The following is a 23,244-nucleotide window of genomic DNA, read 5'->3' on the forward strand; positions in this document are numbered from 1 at the left end:
AACAGATTAAGTGACTTGTACAGAGTCACACAGCTATTAAGTGTCTGATGTTGGATTTGAATCCAGATCTTCCTGACACCTAGCACTCTATCTACTGAGCCAACTAGCTATTTTTTAAGTCCAAGTATCCTGTTCATTCTGTCACACATACACACACACACACACACACACACACACACACACACACACCCCTCTCAAACACATAATATCTTGTACAATATGAGTGCTTAAGAAATATTTATTGACTGATTTTATGTGTAGAATCTAAATACCCCCTAAATGTCAGACAAGCAAAATTTCTTCCCACTACTGTTAGTCTCTCTATATTATGAATACTGAGTCATCCAACAATTATTTTTTTCAGATGACAATGCCTCTTCTTTAATGCCATTTTCACTGATATAATCATATCAACTTCTGATGTGGAAATATTTGACAATGTTCAGGATTTTGGTGATAAGATATTGATTTTCTGGGTCTTCATTCACTGTTGCTGCAGTATCTGCTGCATCTCCAGGATGATGTCTGAGGGCATTGGGCTGAAAGCATTATTTTTCAGGTTCTTTATTGGGGATCCTGGGCCATCCCATCATGTTCTAGGGGGGAGATGGACATTCAACAATTATTAAGAGTTTTGCTGTAATGTAAAACATTGAAATAAATGTTATAGGAAAGGGAAGACACTGATACAACTCTCTATAGGTACATAATCTAATTGGAAAGACAATATGCATACTATATATATGAACTCTAACAAAACACATCACAAGTAACATATTACTTTGTAAGTTGAGTTTATGAGAGATGAGAGGATGCAAAATAGAAAAATAACTAGAACCAAAGCTTCTCTGATTTGCCAAATTTTGATCTAAATGAGGGGCTGAGACTGGCAGAAGGAAAAGGTAGAGGAAACATAAATTGAAATTTCGAATGGACCTTAAAAGCTCTTCTACGCCATCATTTTTTCTATTCCATCATTTTACAGATAAGACTGAGACGCAGAAAAATTAAGTGATTTGTTTAATGGCACAAAAGTACTAAATGTCACAAACAAGAAATAAGCCTAAATCTTCTAAATTAATGCAAATCCAGTCCTCCTTTTATTATAATAGAGTGTCTATGTAAAAGTAAGTGTGTACCCCATTTCCCCAACAAGTAAATTATGACAGGAGGTGCTAATTGGATTAGCCTGAGAACAAGGTTAATACAGGATGTTTGGGGAAAAAGAGAGCTATTGAAATGGGGGTATAAAGTTTTGATGGTTTGGCAAGCTGAAGAATTAAGCCAACAGAGAGTTCCTATAAACTTTTTTAGAAGGGAGAAAATAGGGTATTATGAAGGCAATGCTTGAGGAAGCCTGTTCTAACAGCTGTTTGTTTGTAGCTAACTAGTTAGCTAGAAACAGACAGAGCACTTATTAAGTACTGAGTGCTGCACAGGCGCTGTAGTTACAAATACAAGAAACAAGATGTTTGTTCCCTATTCTCAAAGAGTTTACATTCTAATGAGGCAAGACAAACCTAAAGGAGAAGGAAAGTCCAGAGAGTGAGTTGATATGGAAGTGAAGTGAGTCACTTTAATTTGTGTGAGCTTTAGGTTCCTCATCTGGAAAGAGGATGGGGATGGGGAGAAGAGTGGACTACATGACTATGTTCCTATCAGGTTTTAAATCCTAGAATCCCGTTCATTCTCTGTCCCTGTCTCTCTCTCTCCCTCTCTCCCTTTGTCTCTCTGTGTCTCTGAGTGTCTGTCTTTGTCTCTATGCTTCTATGTGTATATCTGTCTCTCTCTGTTCTCTTTGTCTTCATCTCTCTGTCTGCCTTTGCCTCTGTCTCTCTGTTCTATCTCTGTCTTTCTGTCTCTGTCTCTGTCTGTCTTTGTCTCTTTCTGTCTGTTTCTCTGTCTCTATTTCTGTCTCTCTCTGTTCTCTTTGTTCCATCTCTCTGTCTCATTTCTCTCTGTCTGTCTCTGTCTCTCTCTTTCTCTCTGTCTCTGTCTGTCTGTCTCTCTCCCCCCCCCCTCAGATATGGCTTCTCAGGTTCTTATCTGAGGGTCCTCTCAAAATGGGGGATCCTACTGCAAACTCACCAATCAGGAGAGCTTTGTAGGTTTTATCAGTTCAGGGAGTATAGAGATAAGTTGTGTTTTTTTGTTTTGTTTTGTTTTTTTGTTTTTTAAGACTGTTACATGTATATATGTATGAGATAAGTTTGTCCTTGGGTGGTAACTGTGGGAATGAAAAGGAAAAGGTAAAACCCATAAATAATTATAGGAAAGTAACAGAACTTGAAGATCACCTGGTATTTTTAAGGACAAAAAGAAAAAGAAATCAAAGTAATCACAATGAGTCAAGAGACAGTCTTCTCCCAGTCTTGGCTGCCACATAAAAGTGTAAAATACCACCTCATACACTTTACTGTCTCAGTCTTACTTTGGAGATGCTGGCACACAACATCTACACAGCATGCATGAGACTTTTCACATTTTATCTGCCTTTTTTTAAACCAAGCTATGGAGATAGTGGTCTTGGTGTTTGCTCAGCAGTAGCTGACAGTGATTTTCTCTCCTACTTGTTGCATTTGACCACTCAAAATCCCACTTTTCAGAACTCATTAAAAATGACAACTGACATCCTGTTTGAGAATTTCTTGACCAACAACTGAGGCCTTGGTGTGCCATCACCGATGACCATCTTAACCTTTATAAATATTTGCTCTCAGACTTGAGGAACTGATGTGTTCACCAATCCAAGATAAACAACTAAATTAAGCCTTGGGAAAACTATGGTTTTGGCTTGATTATGGCTTTAATTTTTTTTCTCTCTGGGAAACACAGATTATTCCTTTCTGACTACAGAAAAGGAGGTAAATGGCTCTTCAGAGAAGAGAAGACTTACGTTCAGCTCTCCATCAAAATGTCTTCTAATCTTGGGGCACTATCTAGGACAGTCTATATTTTAAAACTCAGTTCAAGTTCAAGTCCCTTGGTTGCCTTAAACTCAGAGTTTTCACTGATTGCTGACGCAGAGGGAAATGGGAACTGATTTTTTTTTTTTTTTTTTTTAAAGAAAGAAAAGAAAAGCTTCAGGTCTCAGGGCTGAGTTAGTCCTAGATTCAATGTTGAAAGTATATATGCTTCATTCATTTTCTTAACAAAAGGCAGGCAGAATTTTCCTTATTCTGCTATCTCTCCTATATCCTATTTCACTTAATGATCATACATGCTTTTTAATTGCTTTTCTCAATAGCTTTCCTTCTCTCCCAACTATGCTTGGAAGGATTCCAACAGAATCTGTAGAAATTAGGTTTTTCCCCCACTATCAGGGAGTAAATATATCTTTCCATCCATTAGTCTTTTCCGTCCCAGATTCTCAGCTCAAATAACAGAACTGCCTTTAAGGTGAGTTGATTGGTTATTAATCCTGAGAAAAGAGAGGTCTCCTGGAGTATTTTATGTACCTGGAGTCTCTAATATGATTATGTTCTTAAAACAAGTCAAAACAGATGATGGGATTAAAAAAAAAATTCTAGGTACTTTAGTTATAATCACTTCCTTGAAAGACAAAGACAGTCAGCTTATATAAGATAAAAGTTCTACCTAGAGGCAGAAGGTTAGTTTAGATCAGAGGTATCAAAACTGTCCACACAGCCAACAATACTCCCCAGAGTGGCCAACCTAGTTTAAAATGTAATTGAAAAAGAAAATATGATGAAATAAATAAGAATATGTGATTTTCTAAATCACTGTGTGGGTCACAGGGATCTTTACATATGGTTTAATGCTCCTCCCATTTGAGTTTGTCACCATGAGTCTAGATCACTGGCCAGACGTTCCCTCCATCCACCTACTATTCTATGATACATACATGATGAGCCATCTGCATCTCTGTAATCTAGTAGGAGCTTCAGAGGAAATGTGCCAATTCAACAACTTTCCCCGTGTTGTAGTCAAGTTCTCTCTACTGTATCTTTCATGAAACCTTTCTTGACTATCTTCTCCCACTGAAATAATCTCTTCTATCTTTATTATTGGGCATGTAGGTGGCAAAGGACATAGAATATAGGGACTGAAATCAGAAGGAGTTCAAATCTGGACTTAGACAAATTCCAGTTTTGAGACACTGTGTGAGTTAGTTAACACTGGTTGCCTCAGTTTCCTCATCTGTAAAATGATCTGGAGAAGAAAATGACAAACCAGTGCAATTCCTTTGCCAAGAAATCTAATTGGGGCCACAAAGAGTCAGACAGGACTGAATAACAACCTTTCTTACTAAATTCTCACCTTCTACCTTGCATAATACTTAGCAATAGATGTTACCTCTTCATAGTCCAATGGAAAGAACATTGATTTTGAAGGGAGGAGATGCTGGTTCAGAAACCCAGTTTTGCCACTTTACCATGTGGCCTTGATCAAGCTCTTTAATATCTGCCTCTTCTTGTTTTAAAAGTAGATGGAGAATTAACTAATGTGTAAGCTCCCTTGCCTATCTAAGTCTATTAACGCAGATCCCTACTAGATTGTAAATTCTACAAGGGAAGGGATGATCCTTTTTGTATTACTAAGAGCATTTAGTTTGGGATCCTGCAAAGAATCAGTGTTCAATAAATAATGTTGAAAGAATGAATGAACAAATTCAATATTATAGATGCTATCAGAAAAAAAGATAATAATAATAATACAAAGTAATATTTATATTGCATTTTAAGGTGCTTCAAGAGATATTATTTCATTTGATCCTCATTATATTCTTGCAAGGTACATACTATAGATATTATCACTTTCACTTTACAGGTTAGTAAATTGAGATTCAGACAGGCTACCCTGATTTCATATCTAGTGCAACTGCCACTATATCTTACCTTTCCCTGTCTACAAATAATGAAATAAGTATTTTTTTTAAAATATCCAAATTTACATCCAAGGAAATATTGTCTTCTTCACAGTAGTCCTCTTGGAAGGCTTTTCCTTCAAACTGCAATTCCTCCAAAAATGTTTGGACTTTTCTTTGGAAACTGTCTCAATCTCATTATCTGCTAGTCACAACTTGTACTGGCTTGTAGAATCCAGAGTGCCACCCTTTTTGAAGCCAGAATTATTATTATTTTTTTAATTTCTCTTCAGGTAGAAAGTGATTCAATTTTTTTAAAAGTCATCTATCAAAATATTCTCAAGATGTTATAAATGTTGCAATCCTTTCATTGACCAAAATTTAAATTTTCCTGTCTTTTGTTTTGCTTTATTTTGTTTTGTTGGATAAATGATCATACAGTCTTTTTTATTTACTTTTTATTTTTTCCTCAATAGTATTTTATTTTTCCTAATATACATAGATAATTTTGAACATTCATTTTTGTAAGACCTTGTGTTCCAAATTTTTTCTCCCTCTGTTCCTTACTTCCTCCCTCCCCAAGACAGCAAGCAATCTGATATAAATTAAATATGTGTAATCCTTTCAAACATATTTCCATATATTATCATGTTGTACAAAACTTTCATGTCTTTTGATTTATAAAAACACTAGTAAAAAAAGTACCTGGATGATGCCAGAGTCAATGTTTGGTTAATGGCTTATATATAGATGTAAGTGCTTTGAGATCTCAAAAAGAGTGGTATCATAAAAATTGTAAGTGAAACTTTCCTCATTACGATTACAGACATTTGGGGTTAGGTCTCCTCAAAAGTGGATTGTGATGGTCCAGTCTAGCTCCTCTGAAGGGCTCAGAATAAGTCCTTGTCAGGATAAGCAAAAGTCCTTGCCCCACGTTGGGCGCCAATATGTAATATTCTGTTGTCTCTAGAAACTGCCAATCACTCTCTGGGAGGAGATCTGCTGTCTCAAGTGCCACCAACTCTGACCTCGGATAGAGACTCTTTCTTACTCCAGAGAGCCGCCTCAGGTCTGGCCCAGACAAGACTCTTTCTCCTCCAGAGAGCCGCTCCAACTCTGACCTAGAGCAGAGACTCTTCTTCCTCTCTCCAGCGCCGCCCTCTTTTATCCTCCCAGAGAATGGGCATAGGATAACACAAGGGCTTCTGGGAAAAATTACTTCAACCAATGAACTTGCTCCTCCTAAGCATGTAAGCTCCTCCCCAGGAGTTCACAGAAGTAAAACTCCCAGTAAAGGCTGGAACTAGAAAATTGTCAAGTACCGACTTAGCACTTAGTAAGAACCTAACAGTGGATCACTTTCATAATATATTGACGTATTCAAGAGGCTTCTGACTATTTTCAGAACAATAAGTTGTTGACCTGGCCATATTAACCTTCTCAATTTTATAGTCAAACAACTTTCACTCTCTTAATATACACTTGTTAAACATCTATTTTGTAAAAACAAAAATAAATAGCAGCCTCAAAATAAATGTGATCAGTCTCTCAGATTGGCTAAGATGATAGGAAAAGATAATGACAAATGTTGGAGGGGATATGGGAAAATTGGGACACTGATACATTGTTGGTGGAGTTGTGAACACATCCAGCCATTCTGGAGAGCAATTTGGAATTATGCTCAAAGAGTTATCAAACTGCATACTATTTGACCCAGCAGTGTTACTACTGGGCTTATATCCCAAAGAGATACTAAGGAAGGGAAAGGGACCTGTATAGGCAAGAATGTTTGTGGCAGCCCTCTTTGTAGTGGTTAGAAATTGGAAACTGAGTCGATGCCCATCAGTTGGAGAATGGCTGAATAAATTGTGGTATATGAATATTATGGAATATTATTGTTCTGTGAGAAATGACCAACAGGATGATTTCAGAAAGGCCTGGAGAGACTTACATGAGCTTATGCTGAGTGAAATGAGCAGGACCAGGAGATCATTATACACAGCAACAACAAGACATCCAGAGAGAGAACTATAGAGACTGAATATGGATCAAAGCATAGTTCACCTTTTTTTACTGTTGTGGTTTGTTTACTGGGGTTTTTTTTATGTTTTTTCCCCTTTTGATCTGATTTTTTCTTGCACAGCATGACAAATGTGGAAATATGTTTAGAAGAATTGTACATATTCAACTTATACTGGATTACTTGATGTCTGGGGGAAGGGAGGAGGGAGGCAGAAAAAATTGGAACACAAGGTTTTTGCAAGGATAAATGATGAAAACTATCTTTGCATGTATTTAGATAAATAAAAAGCTACTATTATTAAAAAAAATTAAAAACAAAATAAAAAATAATTATCAGGCTCTTCTTATTAGCCCAGAAACTAAATATACTTGATAGCTTAAAATTTTAAGCCCTTCATAAGATGACTTCAATCTTTCCATACTTATTTCACTTTCCCCCTTCATTCAGTCTAACCAAACTAAACTGCTTAAGATTCCCAAACTCAGCATTCCATCTTCTGAATCTTTTTTTAGTCTGTTATAAAAGCCTAGAATGTCCTCCCTCTTCTGATCTATCTCCTAGCATTCTTAGCTTTCTTCAAAGTTCAAGTCAAATACCATCTCCTACAGCCTTTTCTGAGGCTTTTAGTCCCTACTCTTCTCTCTCTCTAGTCAAGCTATGCTATACTTACTTATCTATAAATAGTAAATATGTTTCTACAATTAAATATAAACTCCCAGAGGGCAGGGATCCGCATTCTTTTTTCTTAGTAGTCTGGTATCCTCTACATCTACCTAGTACAACATAAATATAATGTGCTAATAAATATTTGATGGTTGGTTATCTGTGAAGGGCTGAAATTCTTGAGCCAATGCCCCGGGGTCAGACAATAGAGCACTTGAGGCTAATTACCGATTGGACAATACTCTATAAGAATATGCTTGGAAAATGGCCCTTCCCACTATCCTGTGCTGGCCCAATCTTTTGGTGTATACTTAGAATTATGGGAGGGACTAGGAAGTGCCCTAGACTAGCCAGGGTCACTTCTGCTTCAGAGACTTCAAGGAAGTGAGGTCAAAGAGATCCTGTGCGTCCACTCTCTCTTCACTTCTACCATTAAAGACCAAGAATAAAGACTTTTGCTTATCTTGACTCCAGCTGATTCTAAAGTATCCAGGGTCCTAAGGCGGTCGCAACAATTATCAAGATATGATCACTGCATAGAACTGTATTAATAACTTTGGGAAGATATAAAAAAGTAAAAAAAAAAAAAAACAAGCTCTCATCTTTGAGACATTTATTATTTGTGGAAATACATCGCGCATTCATTAGAAATGGCTTGATGATAATAGTAAAAAAATGACTCACATGTATATAGTGCTTTATCATTTACAAAGTATTTTTATAATTTGATGATAATGGCTGATATTTATGTTGTTTTAAGGTTAGCAAAGTATTTTATATGAACCTCACAATAAGACTGTGAAGAAGATACTACAGTTGCTATGGTGATTTTTGTTCCTATTTAACAGATGAGGAAACTAAAACTGACAGAGAGGTGAAAGGGCTTATCCAAAGGACTTACATAGCTAGTAAGGGTTAGAGGATTTGCAAGTCTTGTCTCCCCTTTCTGGAGCACCTAGCTGCAATGATATGGGGAGGCAGGTAGCAAAAGGATTATTGTCCCCCTTTTAACAGATGATGCAATTGAAGCTAAGTGCTTTACTCAATATTACATAGATGGTACATCTCAACCCATCTTCTGAACCCAAATCCTATGTCCTTTCCAAAATGCAGAAAGACCATACTTAGAAAGGAATCTAACAATTTCACCACCACACTGGACTCATTCCTATTTCTGGCTTTTTCCATTGTGCTATATTCCCCCTGCCAGCAATGCTCTGCCCTTTTACCTCTTTGGAAATCTAACTATACTTTAGGGCCCTGCAAAATTTCCACCTCTACCATGAAATCTTTTCTCATTATTCTGGCTTTCAATCTTTTCAGTTTCCCCTGAATTCCTATGGTACTTTAGAAGCTGAACAACACGATTTAGCACTTAATTATATACTATGCTCTGTCAATGTTTCATTTATGTTAGATTTTTCCACCCACCTGGATTATGAACTTCCTAAGGGAAGAGATTGTGTCTCCTACTTATTCTCCATTTCTCAAAGGGATAGAAACATTGCAAATGTCTATTGATCAGAGTACAAACTAAATCCAATCAAAGGTCACCCACTGGTGTCTTAGAAGTCACACTATTTACTTGCACAACAATGGGAAAAGTTTAAAAGAAAAAAAAAAAAAAACAGTCCACACCTTTTGCTCACAACTAGCTGGCTTAGGGGCTTCACATTAACTAGTGAAAATGTTCATCTACTTCTTCAGGATTTTATAGGCCCAGCCAAAAGTGAAGAACTTTGTGAAGATAATTTGTAAGCCTGGGTTTCAGAGAACAATGTTTCCTGAGAAGCCCAAGATTTTCAGGGCAAGGAATAGCAGGGGCACAAAATCAAAAAAGCAGAAACCCAAAAAGGAAAAAAAAAATGCATCTCTTATATATATATTTGTTTCTGGGGACTTTTGGATATGATATTCTAGAGGATAGTTGTCTGCTTCAATTTTTTTCTCCCTTATTTCTTCCCACCTAGAATATTGCCTGACATATAACCGATGCTTAATAAAGACTTGGGTAATAAGTGCCAAAGGAAGTCCAAAGGAGAGTGCGAGAGATATTGGTTGGATCAAAGAGCCATTTCAAAAGAGACCAGAATCTTAATTCTTATGATGGTAGGAACCCTGAAACTGTCCTGACTTTGGGGTAAACACTTGAGAAACTGTTCCTAGAAGGGGAGAAACTCTCCTTGAACTCTGGAGAAATTCTCCTGGGAAAGACCTGCCTCAAGGAATCACAATAAAGTGGTTACCTTCTGTTATCTTGGTGGGACTAACTACATCCTCTATTGAGTAGAGTTCAGGACCATTCATTCCTACTTAGCTCAAACTTAAGTGGTCTCATTTAGGTGGAGAACAAGATTTCTATTGGCCTCTATTGAGCTGAAAATTGGCTCCTCAAAACCACTCCCAGTAAATGCTCTCATTCAACTGTAAATCTAGGCCTGGGGGCAGTAATCTCATTCAATTGAAATTTCAGTCTCAAATCTCTTTTAAAAGAACAACTTTGGGGCTCACTTCTTTGCGGAGGACCCAAGAGCAATGCCATGCCAGGCCAAGGGACCTCTCCTTGGTATAGCTAGCTGCCTGTGAGGCCCTCCTGCCCACTGAGGATGTTGAAGGCGGTAGCCCCTTGGTATTCCTTGTTTGATCTCCAACTCCATTTGGGACTTGGACTTTGATGTGGTCAAACTAGTTTGGGCTATCTGAGCTGGTTAGAGTTTTACAGCCTCCATTCTAATCTGCTCAGATAGACCAAATGGCATCTGGAAATTCCTTTTTGGGAAGAGACTTCTGTCTGTCCCCAAAAGATAACGAGAGAATCCTTATCTTATTTACATCACTGCATAAAAGAGAGAACTCAAAAATCTTCCCTTTGCAAATGCAGCCATTTTGCCCACCGGCTCTCCGGTGTTTCCATTCTAATCAATAAAGACTATGTTTCCATACAGCAGTAAGTAGCAAATTCCTTTGCTGCCGAACCCGCCATTGGTTACTTTGGGGAAGGAAGGAGAGAGAGAAAGGAACTGACCCATCTCGGTTTAGACCACAATTTACACCTCATCATTTACTCATCATTGAGATATTCTTTTCTCAGCATTAATCCCTCTTTATCTCTCTGCCAGGATTCCTCTGAGACCTTTACTTCTCTGGACTTTGCCACTGAGGAAGTCAGCTTTAAAAGCTGACTTCCCAGTGCCAATAAACTTATTTTTGCCAGTCTAACTTTTCGTGTTCATAAATTCTTTTACAAAGGACCTGCACTGACCAGAAGGGGTTCCCACAATTCTCTGCCCTGCGCCAAACCTCATCACTTACGGTTTATGATATGAATGGCATTTTCTGGTCCAGTCACCAATGCTTTTTGACCCCTCCTTCTCATTCCTTTCCCCCATCCCAAATCTTGTCATGGTGACCAAGGAAGCAACTAGGAGCCACTGGGTAAAGGGTCAGAGCACATTTGTCCCACAATGAGGGTCCAGACACATCCCCAGCCTCTTTTCTCCAGTAAATGAAGAAGCTATTAAAGGAGGGTCAGGTTCCCAGACACACTCCACAAAAGTAAGGTCTGTAATAATGGGCCCCAAACTCCAAAAATGAACTTCCCCTCAATTCAGCATCTTGGAATTTTGAGTATCAATTATCAGTCATTTTCCCAGGCTGATTCCCTTCCCTCCTATCTCTGACATGGATCAGTACCATCCCTATAATCTTGATCTGGACATATAAGGTTTAGTTTGGTCCAGATAAGAAACTTATAAAAACCCAGTGGGCTTACTCCAGTAGTCTCCTTTTTCTCCCTCTCTACTACAGATCTAAACAAGATCTGACTATTCCCATCATCCTTAACTGTCCTTTTTTGCTATATTTTCCCTGTCACAGGGTGCTCTGCCTTTATTGTATTATACCTTGGAAACCTCAAACCCTGTTAAGACAGGATCACACTGTAATCACTGAGTTGAATTAAATTAAAATTGAAAGACATTCTGACAGAATGGGCTACAGTTTCACTCCCTATTCCAGGCATTTTCAAGGGCTGTCTTCCATGTTTAGTATGCTCTCCCTACTCATTTCTGTCTCCAGGCTTTGCTGGCTTCCTTCAAATCCCAGATAAAATGTCAACTTCTACAAAAAGTCTTTCCCAGATCCCCTTAAAATTAGTTCCTTTCCCCTGTTGATTATCTCCAATTTATCCTGTATATTTCTTGTTTGTATATGGCTGTTTGCATGTTGTCTTTTTCATGAGATTGTAAATTCTTTGAGGGCAGGGATGGTTTTATTCTTTGTATCCCAGTCCTTGGACACATAGCAGAAGCTTAACAAATGTTTGTTGACTTGATTGGATAGTTTGGCTTCCCAGTTTTGTAGAAGTTATGGCAAAAGGCCAAAACATTGGCCAACCTCTGCCTTCAGGACTGTGTTGTGAAGCCCTTTACATGTAAGTTTAAATAAGAAAAAGCAATGAGCACTCTGACCAACCATCTGCGTATTCTGGTGGCCAGATGGGGTTAACAGTGATAGCGTTCCCTCTGTGAGAATCTCAGGGGCAGCAGCATGCAGCCTCCTCAGTACTTAATACTATACCTGTCGGAAGCTTTTCCTGCCCCATATTGACAAAAAGGATTAAGTTGCACTGGGCTACTCAGTTTAAGAGTCATTCTGATTGAAAGAACAAGCTTAAAAAAATTCTAATTATAGCCCATTGCCTTCCCTGGGTTATACCTACCTACAAAGCCAACTAGGAGAAAAGAATCTCCCCTTTGTGTGCAAATGGAAATTAGATACCAGATGAGGGTAAGCACTATGGGTCAAAGCTTATGGTATTTCCCTGTTCAGTGCATTTATTGCACTGAAAAGAACAGTGTGCTTACATTTTTTTTTCTTTGTTTATGTCATATTTCCTTTATCAGTGGTTTTCCTTTGAAAAAAGCCATTCGACTTTCTTTTTTCATTGGGAATGGGAGGGTAAAAGTGACCAGTAAATTTCAAAATCAGGTTTACCATAAGAATGATTATAAAGCATCTATTTCTGAAATTCTAAAGTCTAAAATTCTCACTGACTCACTATTGTCTAGTGAGCATTTCACCTAAGACACAGGTAAGCAACCACACAAAGGCTATGCCATGCTCTCTTGATCAATTATCAAAACTTAGCATGGAACAAAAAGCTTAATCCTCATTCCACTTGAATGGGAAGAATCTAAAGGGCAGGGCTGCTGATCCTTCTTTGTCCAGGACAGCACATGACCATTTTATGATCTTTCAGCAAGGACAGCAGGATCACCAAGGAAGGACTCCTAGCCAAGCTTTATGAATGCTATCTTCCTCCAGTCATCCAGAAGATCCCAGAGATCTTATAGTCATACCATTACCAACTGCTCTCCAATCCCCTTGGCTCTAGCAAAGACATTCTGTCCCCTGGTGAAAGGAGTATAGAGCAGTCATTGTCATGTAAAATTAGTCTGGGCAAAACCCCAGAGAACATATTGTTGGAAACTGGCCTGCTCTTACTCGGCCAGGACATGTGAGAGATAAGCAGACTGTTACAGCTCTCACTTCTGGTTGTCTGCCTTTTTCCAATTCAAGACTATTGTTTGCTGTAAGTCCCCCCCCCCCCCATTCTTTCTCTTTCTCTTTTCACTTGAGAAGCATCAATCACCAATATTTCCCAGTTTTGTACTCTAAGAAAGAAAGATTTCATAAAGATGCAACTCTGAGAATACCTCCCAAACCAAGAGAGTTCAGAGAATCCAAGAAATGAGCTATGTGGAATATCAAGGGGCTACCACCCTCAACATGGCCACAGAACATGCTTACAAGTGTTCTGTTGTAACCATATTTGGGTTCCAATTTAACAGACTTGGCTTGGCTCTCCTTCTAGACTGTCATCTCTTAGGTAAACGTCTCCTTTTCTTAAGACTGCTCTTTCCCGAGAGCAACATGAACAGGTGTTCATGTCAAGGATGAGGTCGCCTTTCCCTAAGAAGGCACCAATTTCCCTCCATTCTTGTGGAAACAACTATTTTCCACAACAAATTATTCTGTCCCATTGCAGCCTAGAGTCAAAAGAACTTTCCTTTTTTTTTCTCATCTTAAATACTGGGAGTTTTTTCTCCTGTAATTTTCAGGTAGAATACTTCCTATGAATTAAGATATAGCTGGAAAGTGGAAATGAAGGAGTCAAATTCTAGTCATTAAAACACATGAAGCACTTCTAGATCATTTCTGGGCTCCCCAAGGAGCAGAGCTAATAAGCCACTGTATTGGTTAATTGGAGAACTAATATTCCTTGGCAAACAAGGTATTGTTTTTTCCAGTTTAGGAACATACCTGGCATTCTGTCATCTTGATCATTTTTTCAAGATAGAGAAAAGAAGGGAGAAAAAAGGGAGGGAAGACATCTAAGAAATGGAAATATCAAACTGTGGAAAAGAATTCATAATCAAGTCTTTAACAAAATCTGCCTTAAGACACCTATAAATTTGACTAGACCTATCCATAAAATAAGAACTGGGGCAAACTCTCCAGGGCTAAGGCCCAAAGTGGATGCCTCTCACACTGGTTTCCAGGCATGATGTTAAGAAGCCCACCTAAGTTTATTATAAAAAATAAAAGAAACCAGCAATATGAATTAAATGATTTTGATTTTGTTTGTTTCTTATTTTTAATTATTTATTCTTTTAATCTGCAACTATGCCAGCTAGAAAGGATAAAAAAATCTATAGATGAAAAAACAGCATCATCTGAAATACCTGCATTAATTTTAGAAGCAAATTCTTAAAAATACTAAAAATTTCTAAATGACTTTAGATGTGAAATACATGGTTTCGGGGTATCTGTGTGTTTTATTCTTTCCTCTGCTAATCAGAAATTATGATAAAATGTCTTTGAAACGATAAGTAAGAAAGGAAATATTCTATTTATGTTCAACTAAACTAAATAAGTAGCAATAATTATATATGTGTGTATGTATGTATATACATATATATAAAAAACTTTCAGACAGGTGTGTCTTTAAGACAGGGTGCCCAGGATCACATAGCTAGTAATTCTAAAAGACTTCATCATCCAGTGTGATATCCATTTAACTGCTTAAAATATATAGCTAACATTTGTACAGTGCTTTAAGATTTGCAAAGCATCTAAATTTTTTTTTCATTTGATCCTCATAGCTTTAGGAAGCAAATGCGATTATAATCTCCATTTTACAGAAGAGTAAATCAGAGTTTTATTTCCAGATCACCAATTTGACAAACAGAGCCCCTTGTAAGCTATTTAGTCTCTTTGGATCTTACTTTTTTCAACTACTGCCTTCGGCCACAACATTAGAAATAAAGAAGCAAGATCATAGTTACAATAACATTGTCAAGAGTATCTGTACCTTAGTTCTCTGGAAGGATACTCTGTGGCATCCTAAAACATTCCTGATACCAGTCACTCCCCACTTAGAGTAGATATTATCACCTCTTAAACAAGGAAAGAGAAGGTGTTTGAATGATTGGGGCCTTTTATATTCATACATCTTTGTGGCTCAGCATCTAATCAAAAGACATATAGGATGCAGACCATAAATAGTCAATAAGTTAGCTCATACTCTGAAGACCAGGAATGAAATGGCATCCATCCAAGAACTCTACATGTTATAAGGTGTGAGCCCTCACTAACCATCTCTCCCTAATCTGACTCATTACACTTTGTCTTTCCCCCATAAGAATGTTAGCTCTTTAAGGGCAGGAATTCTGATTTGCCTTTTTTTTTCTTTTTGTATCTCCAGCACTTAGCACAGTGTCTGGCATATATTAGATGCTTAAATGCTTTATCATTGATAATAAATTGATTGATGAAGCTTATAATTTTAATATCAAGGGCCACACAGAGAGGTTCTGATTAAAGGAACTTACTAGCAATTCTTAAAAACAGTTTAAACTAGTGGAGGATTGTTTACATTTCAAAAGGATTGTCTCCATCCTAGAAGTTTTACTTATACATACTTTTATCAACAACCTCCTGTCAATACTGTTGACTTGATGAGGTAGTAAAGATCAAAATAATTAATGTATGTGAGAATGTTCTTAACACATTGTCCTAGCAATGCAAACTTTTGGTTGAGATGAGGTAACAGTGCTCATGTTTTCCCTCCCTCCTTTGACTTTTGCTATCTAAGAGTTCATTTCCCAGACTGTCTTCTCCTAAACAGTCTCTTCCTAAATTTATCTAACATTGGTTGTTCAAAGCTCCCATCTTCTCATCATGCTATGGAGGTAGAGTAGGCACACTATCATGGAAGTGAACTGGGCTTATTATCATGGGGCTGAGTGAACTGAACATGCTGTCAAGGGACAGACTGGGCATACTACCAGCAGACTGAACATGCTATAGGGGATGGGTGGGACTTGGCACAATACCATCAGACAGTAGAATCAACAATCATTTATTAGGGTCTTACAATGTGCCAGTCATTGTGCTCATGTGAGTAGAATGAGCATGCCATATTAATCTGAGAAGAGAAAAAACAAGATTATATTAAGGCAGGAAACAGAAATGCCCAAGGTGACACTGTAAGCTAGGACACATCTGCCCAGTGATCCCACTGATGGCCCCTCCCTTCTGGGCTCTTAAGAGCTTAAAATAGCATGAACCGGTGTGGCCACATTTTATCTGTGCCAGTCTGAGTGAATCAATCCCCTAAGGTATTTCAATAGCTAGTAAGGAGCTCCTTACTGGCTAGGCTAAGGGCATCAGTTTATTTATATACTTATAGGCTCCACCTGGTCTGCCATTAAAAGGAATTCTGCCCATCCTCTCAGAACTGCATCCATAAGCACCTCAGCTTATCCAGAGGGCTGGAGCTGTCCACTGTAGTTAAGAACCTGGATCTTAAAAAATAGTCTAGGAAGGTAAAAGTAGAAAAAGTTGGGGGGGAAGTCATGGCTTTGGCCACTGAGGACAGAGATGGTGTAACAGAAACAGAATTTGCCTGGAAGTCACAAGACCTAAGCTACCACCAACTGCCAATGAGTTAGGGGCAAGTTATTTAACCTCTCTGGGTTTCCCTTTCATTGCAGTAAAACTAAGAGACTTGATGTTCCTGGAATAAGATACTTGACTCTCAAACTCTGGACATTTTCACGAGCTCTCACGGAATGCTTTCTCTCATCATCTCTGCCTCCTGGCTTCCCTGGCTTCAGATTCCAGCTAAAATTCTCCCTTCTACAGGAAGTCTTTCTAACCCCTCTTAATTCTAGTGCTTTCTTTCCTTCTATTGGTTATCTTATAGAGAACGAAATGACAATATAGACAGCTTGTTTGTGGATAGTTATTCACATGTTGTCTCCCCCATTAAACTGTGAGATCTTTGAGGCAGTGCCTACTTTTAAACTTTTCTTTGTAATCTCAGCACTTAACACAGTGCCTGGTACATAGTAGGCACTTGATGTTCTTTGATTGACTGATCTTTAAGATTTCTTAAAGCACTACACATAGTGTTACATATTTACAGCTGGGAGATGTCTTGGAGACTACCTCTCATTTCACAGATGAGAAAACTGAAGGCCAAAGAAATAAAGAGAATTGCCCCCCAAATCACACAGGTAATAAGGAGGGGGAGAGGAATCTGAATCTAGGTCCTGTGGCTCTAACAATTTCCACAGTATCCATAATGCACTGTTCCTAGTTTCTATGATAGTCTGCTCTCTTTTTAGGTGAAGCACTTCTAATATTTGGGACACTCAGAATAGTCTTCCCAATAAGGGGCAGTATTTCCATGTAGGAGCCATTACTACAAGTCCCCAAGGTGGATGTCATCCCCCAAGAGTTACTGGATGTGCTAAGGATATTTTTCCCCCAACAAGCTCTGGCATTATTGTTCATGGAGATGGTTAATGACCCAACACTACAAGCAAAGACCTTTGGTAAATTAGATAAAAAGCAAGAAAATAGCTTGAAAGTTCAAAAATACCTCAGAAGTCACAAAATCAAAGGATGTTAAGGACTTAATGAGTCACTTTTCCAAGCATACTTGAAAGGAATTCCCAATCTACACTCCTAACCAATAGTCACCTAGGGTGGGCTCAAAGACCTCTAGACACAGCCCATCCTCCCCTTTAGACAGCTCTAATTGTTGGGAAGTTTTTCCTGACTTTGGGTCTAAATTTCCTTCTATGATTTCTAGTCATTGCTTCTGGCACTGCCCTTGGGGCCAAAGCAAACAAACCTATTGCTTCTTCCCTATGACCCTCCTCCAGATATCTGAACACAGTAGTAACTCCTGGTCTATGGCATAAACATTCCCATTTCCTCCAACCAAGTCCTCATCCAACACAAACTTCGCTCTCAAGTTTATCAATGCTCTTCTTAAAATGTGATGCCCGCAAGTGAACACACTAGTCCTCTTCGTGTGGTCTGACCAAAAGAGAGTACAGTTAGGCTGTCACCTTCTTAGTCTTAAAAATGTCACCTCTTTGAAGAGAGTCCAAGGCAGCAGTAGTAGATTTCTTGGTGATTACATCACACTCTTGACTCAGATAGGGCTTGTAGGTCACCAAAACTACCAGATCATTTTCAGACAAATGGCTTCTAATCCCACCTTTCTCATCATGTCCTTGTGAAGATGATGTTCTGAAACCAAAGGGAAGATGTTGTAGTTATCTTTATTTGAATTTCATTTTGTTTGATTCAGCCCAATGTCCAGGCTAGTTGAGAAGATATCTTTGGGATCTGGTGCATTAGCTACCCCTCCCATCTTTGTGCCATCTGCAAATTGGATGAGTATGTAATATGAATCAGCACAGCACAAATCCATGGGACACCTTCACTGGAGACATTCCATCAAGTTATTGAAAACCATGGAATTTTTCTTTCTTTTTCTTTTTTTTTTTTTGAAGATCAAAATCCTGACTTCTCTCATTCTCCACAATGTTTCAGATATCACTGGCAGGCATTCAGTAACCATACCTGCCAATTTCCTCATTGCCCAACAATGTATGAGTTTAATTGGGGCAGTTAGGTGACACAATGGATGAAGTGCTTGGTCCGGAGTCAGGAAGACCAGAATTCAAATCCAACCTCAAAACAGTTACTGCCTGGGCAATATTCTTAACTCTCTTTGCCTCAGTTTCTCCACTTACAATATGAGCATAATGATAGAACTTACCTCTCAGGATTGTTGTAAAGATGAAATAGGACAAAGATAAGAAAGTATTTAGCACAATGTCTGGAACATAATACCTGCTATATAAATCTTAGTAGTTGTTGATTCATCAAGAAAAACTCAATGCTTTCTTACTTAATTGCTCCTTACTCAAATTTATTTAAACTCTCTTTAGGGTAACTGGGTGACATGGTATATCAAGTGCCAGAACTGGAGTAAAGAAAACTTATCTTCCTGAGTTTAAATGTGATTTCAGACACTTACTATGTGACCTTGGGCAAGTCATTTCACCCTCTTTGCCTTGGTTTCCTCATTTGTAAAATAAGCTGGAAAAGGAAATAACAAAACACTTCAATATTTCTACCAAGAAAACCTCAAATAGGATCATGAAGAGTCAGGCATGACTAAGATGACTGAACTACAACAACAAACTCTCATTTAATTTAGGCAAGAGGTTCTTAACCATGTTATAGACCCTGCTTTACCCCTTCTCAGAATAATATTTTAAATGTACAAAATAAAATCCATAGGATTACAAAGGAAGCCATTGTTTGTTTGTTTTTTTTTCTTTGAGGCAATTGGGGTTAAGTGACTTGGCCAGGGTCACACAGCTAGGAAGTATTAAGTGTCTGAGACCACATTTGAACTCAGGTCCTCCTGACTTCAGCACTAGTGTTCTATCTACTGCACCACTTAGTTGCCCCAAACCATTGGTTTTGAAATTTGAAAATATTTTTAAAATAAGTTCATAAACTCCAGATTAAGAACACTTGATCTAGGGTCCAAAGTCCATTAGTCTTTTTTGTTCTCTTATTTCCCCCTGCAAAGCTTGTTCTCTTTGTCAAAGAAAACAGAAGTCAAATTTTAAGTGAGTACTTCTACCTTTTCTCTGAGGTTTAATAATCATCATTATTCCATTACCCCAGGCAGCCATCCTCTAACTTCTCTGATCATCCTCTTTTCTCCAACCCAAACTTTTCTTGTATCACAGCTCATTCTGTGTTCCTAATACTTGTAAGTTCCTTGGAGAGTTCCTGATACTCTTCTCCAAGATGGCACATCTTCTAATATTCATCCTCTATTACCTGTCTTTGCTTCCTTCTTCTGTACATATCTTTTTAAAATATTAAGTTGGTTGGTGAATTCTCTATTGCATTCACACCAGTCTCTTCGGACAATTTTTGTTTTTCTTCCTCACTGGAAGAAAATCTCTTTATGTCTTGGGAATTCAGTCCCTTACTAGATGTGTGACCTTGGGCAAGCAATTCAATCACTATTTGCCTCAGTTTTCTTATCTGTAATATGAGGATAATAATAGTACCAACCTCTCAATATTGTGAAAATCAAATGAGATAATTTAAAGCATTTAGCACATTGCCTTGTATATAGTATATACATATACATATATGTGTGTGTTTTAATTATATCATTAATTTTTATAGGTTTCCCATTCCTCATCAGTACATTTCCTCTATAAAATTTTAGTCCATAAGATCTTATCTATCCTTCCTCTGAATTCTTTGAAATCTGCTATTCCAAAATCTAGGGTGCATATCAGACTATATTCAGTTTGGTTGGGAAGTATTCCCCACAGTTTCTCCTATTTCTACCCCAGGAACCAATTCTTTCCTATTAGTGAGAATTAAATCCAGCCAATAATTTTTTCATATTGGTTCCTATATCTTTTGAGAATCATCTCATTCATTTTACATTTTACATTTTACAGAGAAGGAAACTGAGACCCAAAGAGCTTTAGCACCTCATCCAATGCCACAAAGATAGTAAATGAGAAAACAGGATTTTCAATGCAGTTCCTTGCACTCCAAATCAAATGCTCTTTTTCATTATGCTCTTTTGCCTCCTTGGAGAATATGCCAGGTTTGGTCCTGACTCAGACTGTAGAACTCCACAGGATTGTCCACAATCTATGAGGATCAAAGGTGAGTGACAAAGGGGATTACCATTTGGACATAATGAATGTCCCAGAATAAAGTGGTTTTCCATGGACCTGGTGGACCCCTTCTTAGAACAACATTTCAAATGCATACTATTAAATACATAGAGTACAAAGGAAGCCAATCATATAATATTATATAGATCTTTGCTCTACACACATACTTTCCTTTATTATGAAATTAAACCTTGTAAAGCATTTGGTATGTAATAAACCTTTGTTGAATGAATGAATGAACATCAATGAGTCATTTTCATTGTTTTTCTTCCTCTTTAACTGGAAGACCCTGGCCTCCTGTCAGAAGAATGTATTTACATAGGAGGACCTCAACAGAATTTTCAGAAGGGATCCCCTTAAGTTTTCCTTACTGTAAAAGGAATAATTCCCTAAATTGACAAAGGCTACATGCAGTTATACTGACTTTGGCACTTACAGAAGATTCTATTAGACTTAGTCAAAATAAATAGTGGAAACTACAATTTGCTAGTCCTGACTTATTAATTGTTTTTTCTGGATTAAATCATTTACCTTCCCTGGGCCTCCTTTACCTCATCAATAAAATGAGGAAGTTGGATCAGAGGATAATAACAAGAATTCAGTTCAATTCAAGAAATATTTATTAATGACCTGTCACATTCAAAAAATTCAAATGGGCTAGGTACTGGGAATACAAAGATGAAAAACAGTGGTCTAGAAACTGATAAAGTAGAGAGTGCTTGGGACTAAGGAAGGATCCAGATGAAATCTCCTAAGAAACTTTGAGTAGGGGCAGATCAGCTAAGACTGCATGGAAGTATGGTGAGGAGGAAGAAGTTAAGTTAGATCTTTTAAAAAAGAGAAAAATTCCAAAGATCAGAGAGAGATCAAGGAGTAGATCACAGGCAATGGGTGATGCACCCTAACTCATGGAGGCTGGAGAGGAGAAGATGAGATTGATAAAGAACTAACATTCAATTTAACTGCAATATACAGTACATAAATGAGATAAGTACAAAAATAAGGCCAGATAGATAGGTTAAAGCCATACCATGAAGAATGTTAAATGCAGGTTATAAGCATCAGGAAGTTATTAAAGATTGTATTTCAGGGACTATGACATGATCATATATCTTTAATTCAGAAGACGATTTTGGTAGTTTTCAGAAAGCAGATTGGATCTTAGAGGAGAGACTGGAATTCAACCTAGATTTGCAAGGGTGCTTCATTGAGGTGGCAATTGTATCCAAGGGAAGGAGATGACATAGCCATGGGACAGAGTGAGAGGAGAAACATGGGGATATCCACTCTTAGAGGGAAAAACAAAGAAAAACCAGGGAAGTGAGTGTCACAGAAGCCAAGGGAGAGGGACTATAGAAAAAAGGGCTATTGAGAGTGTTGAATCCTGCAAAAAGATCAAGGAAAATAAGGACTAAGAAAAAACTCATTGAACTGAGCATTTCAAAGGCCACTGTCAACCTTTGAAGGGGTACTTTCTTTTTTTGGGGGGGATTTTTTAAATTAATTTTTATAATTATAACATTTTTTTGACAGTACATATGCATAGGTAATTTTTTTTTTTTACAACATTATCCCTTGTACTCCCTTCTGTTCCAAGTTTTTCCCCTCCTTCCCTTCACCCCCTCCCCTAGATGGCAGGCATTCCCATACATATTAAATATCTTATAGTATATCCTAGGTACAATATATATGTGCAGAACCGAATTTTGTTGTTGTTGTTGTTGCAAAGGAAGAATTGTATTCGCAAGGTAAAAATAATCTGGGAAGAAAAACAAAACAAAAAAATAATAATAATGCTCACAGTTTACACTCATTTCCCAGTGTTCCTTTTCTGGATGTAGCTGATTCTGTCCATCATTGGTCAATTGGAATTGGATTAGCTCTTCTCTATGTTGAAGAAATCCACTTCCATCAGCATACATCCTCATACAGTATCATTGTTGAAGTGTATAATGATCTCCTGGTTCTGCTCGTTTCACTCAGCATCAGTTCATGTAAGTCTCTCCAAGCCTCTCTGTATTCCTCCTGCTGGTCATTTCTTACAGAACAATAATATTCCATAACCTTCATATACCATAATTTACCCAACCATTCTCCAATTGATGGACATCCATTCATTTTCCAGTTTCTAGCCACTATGAAAAGGGCTGCCACAAACATTTTGGCACATACAGGTCCCTTTCCCTTCTTTAGTATTTCCTTGGGGTATAAGCCCAGTAGTAGTATGGCTGGGTCAAAGGGTATGCACATTTTGATAACTTTTTGGGCATAATTCCAGATTGCTCTCCAGAATGGCTGGATTCTTTCACAACTCCACCAACAATGCATCAGTGTCCCAGTTTTCCCACATTCCCTCCAACATTCATCGTTATTTGTTCCTGTCATATTAGCCAATCTGACAGGTGTGTAGTGATATCTCAGAGTTGTCTTAATTTGCATTTCTCTGATCAATAGTGATTTGGAACACTTTCATGTGAGTGGAAATAGTTTTAATTTCATCATCTGAAAATTGTCTGTTCATATCCTTTGACCATTTATCAATTGGAGAATGGCTTGATTTCTTATAAATTAAAGTCAATTCTCTGTATATTTTGGAGATGAGGCCTTTATCAGAACCTTTAACTGTAAAAATGTTT

The 23,244-nt window shown here is 37.8% G+C and overlaps 1 long non-coding RNA gene across 1 annotated transcript; it reads right to left on the reverse strand.

Annotated features, from left to right (window-relative positions):
* Positions 1-229: 229 nt before the first annotated feature.
* LOC141558439 (uncharacterized) lies at positions 230-22,674 on the reverse strand. The gene is made up of 3 exons (XR_012487052.1): positions 22,410-22,674; positions 17,965-18,125; positions 230-596 (listed from the first exon to the last, which is right to left on the reverse strand). It is a non-coding gene; the product is annotated as an uncharacterized LOC141558439 (long non-coding RNA).
* Between the last annotated feature and the right edge of the window lie 570 nt (positions 22,675-23,244).

The sequence above is a fragment of the Sminthopsis crassicaudata genome, chromosome 2, assembly GCF_048593235.1.
Source record: "Sminthopsis crassicaudata isolate SCR6 chromosome 2, ASM4859323v1, whole genome shotgun sequence".
Lineage (NCBI taxonomy): Eukaryota > Metazoa > Chordata > Mammalia > Dasyuromorphia > Dasyuridae > Sminthopsis > Sminthopsis crassicaudata.